Below are 2972 nucleotides of genomic sequence, written 5' to 3' on the forward strand. Positions count from 1 at the left end.
GAGGTCCCAACACTTTTTAGCTCCAGTTTTGCAACATAAGGATTGGAAATGATATTGATGTGGCTTCACATTGTCATACTGTGATCAACACAAGAAGGAATGGTAAGGAAGACTCAGGCTTTCTGGCATCATATGCACACTCTCTTGCTAAAGCATTTGACCTCAGTTCTTTTGGGGTATTACCTGGGTTTGGGGGGTTTTGCTTATGTTTTAGTATTTTTTTTTGTTTTTGCTAGTATTTTCTTCTGTTTGCTTTGATTTAGTTGCCTCTGTGTCTTTCCTTCCTCTTACTCCCAAATCTGGTAGCAAGACTATTTTTATCTCATTACTTTTTTCTTTTTTATTAATTTTATTGAGAAACAAATAGTAATGAGAAAGTTTCAAAACTGATTAGTAGGCTAGTTTAAAAAATCAATGCATTGCATATTGTTGTCTTTGTAGTGGTCATTCATAGTACAAGATGCAGACATGATATCCTGTCCAAACACTATTAGTAAAAAATCTTTCTTCTCATTGAATTAAGAAAAAGTAGATGTGTATCTAACTATTTTGTATATACAGATATAAAATCGTTGTTCATTTGCATCCCCTTTTTTGTTTAGTTTTGTCAGAGATGGGTATTCCATTGCTACTTGAATATTGTAGGTGCATGAATTCAGCAAAATAATCCAATATAGTCCAGTAGTCCATAATAGTAGCGGGTTATCCGCAGAACTGGCAATGTCAGAAGTTGTTGACTTGAGCCCTTTACAGCTCAGTATATTTATATGGCTTTACGTTTTACACCTCATGTTTATACTTTTCTGCTGGATGGTTAAGACCCAAATAAAGCAAGACCTATACAATAAGTAATGCAACTTTTGTATCTGACAAGATCAGTCAAATCCTCTCAGGATTTACTCTGAAGCCCTGTACTGCAGTTTGTAGATCCTTTGTCAGTGTCAGCCATGTGGATGAGACATGGCCATTGCTTGACCAATTTTCTCTCTGTGAAATCCTGAGAGAATGTTTTCTCTCCATGTGACTCTCCTTAGGCATACTCTACATCATTGATCACTTTCCTCTGTGGCCCTATAATCTCCTTGATAAAAAAATTTGGGACACAACTGAGTTACAGGATGTTACAGTACAGGTTCTCCTGTGCCCTGAGTCCTCACTGAACTTGAAAGCCTAGAGCCAAATGTTGGCTGTCCTTGCAGCCCTTCTTTTATCCAAGTTTTGGTCTGCAAACTTAAGTTGTTAACCCTCCACAGGAGAAGCTCAATGATATTATTACCCTATAACGTAGGCAGTTGAGCTTAACCTCACTATCTTTTTTCTCCTTTTAAATTCCTCCTGTGAAGTTTTTAGTTTGGCACACTCTGCTTTCTCAGTCCCTCTTATTTTCTGCATTAACCCTCTGTCTTCCTCATTCTATTACTTTAGCTCCTTCGTATCTCACTCACCTTCTTTCGTCTTATACTTCCACATTACAGGTACATAAACTTACCATCATGTTCTGAGAGCCACATGGCTTTCCTTAAACATAGAATAGACCTTGCTCTTCCTTAATCTCATCTTCACCTCCAGAAATTCTTTTTAAAATCCTCAATAATAACTTTTCAATTCAACTGAAAGTATGCCAACAGAATATAACCCATATCAAATTTTCCTCCCCCATCACTTTCTCCTTACAACCTCCCTCTTGTTGACTTATATTACTCTTTCAACCTCCCTGCAATCTCTTCCCTCCATTCTTCCTGCTATATCGCAGCACAACTGCTATTAATAATTGAACAGAGGCTTCATAGAGTATTGATAAAAAGTGAGTGTGCAGATGCAAGGCCCATCATATATGAGGTATATAATTGGATCTGTTGGTGCTGTTACAGCTGAAAGTAATTTTCCTCCGAAACACAAGGGCCATGTCTAGGTAAAAAGGACAGGATCTGAAAGTTTATGATGCTATCACTCAAAATCCCAACATGGATTTGAAGGAAATAAAAAATTGGGAGGGCCAACCAAAACATTTTAAAATATGAATGACAAATGCACCAAAGACATAGAATTCGTGAAAAGATATAAAAAAGAAGCACTGGAAATTTAAAAATCAGTATAGAATTCATAAGTTTTAGAAATGGCCAAAAGAAAGAGTGGCTGAAATTGAAGAGCTAAGTGTATATTATGAAGTACTCTGTAAAACCTCAAAAAGATAAAGAACAAGAAAAAAAATCACCCAGTGTCTACTAGATAATACTAAGAAGAATAATATCAGGCCAATTGGAGTTTGAGAACAAAAAACATGAGATGACACAGATGAAATTATAAATTTGTCTACAGAAATCATAACAGGAAATTCCCAATGTGAAAAAAGAGCTCACAATAAAATTAAGAAAGACTTCCAGAATACCAAACTGTTATGATGAAAATTTTTTTTTTTGGTGGAACTGGGGGTTGAACTCAGACCCTTGCACTTGCCAGGCAGGCACTTATTCTACTGTACAATCTCCCCGGCACCTTGATGAAAAATTCAACAGGACATATAATTAAAATACCAGAAGTCTGACAAAAGAGGAGAATTTTGAAAATAGTCAGAAACATAATATGTACAGCAACAATCCTATTAGAATTACAGCAATGTAAACGTCAAGCTAAAACTGATCAAAAGCAATTCCTGTAGAACCCTCTGAAACCTATGAGACACAGTGATAACAGTCCTAAGAGAGAAATTAGTTGTCATCAATGTTCACATTAGGAAAACAGAGTAAGCTCAAATAATGAAGCCAAAAAAGAACCTTAAGATGCTTGATGAAGTACAAGAATACAAAACTCAGGTGGGGAGTCATGATGATTGGAGCAGAGACCAATTAAAATGGGACTTTAAGGGCCATTCAAATAGCTCAGAGGATTAAAGTGCTTGCAAGCAGGAGCAGGGATTGGGGGTTCAATCTCTGGTCCTGCAGTGTTGGCTCTGCCCCCACGGCATGCTGAGA

The sequence above is a fragment of the Octodon degus genome, unplaced genomic scaffold (genome assembly GCF_000260255.1).
Source record: "Octodon degus isolate 3935 unplaced genomic scaffold, OctDeg1.0 scaffold00016, whole genome shotgun sequence".
Lineage (NCBI taxonomy): Eukaryota > Metazoa > Chordata > Mammalia > Rodentia > Octodontidae > Octodon > Octodon degus.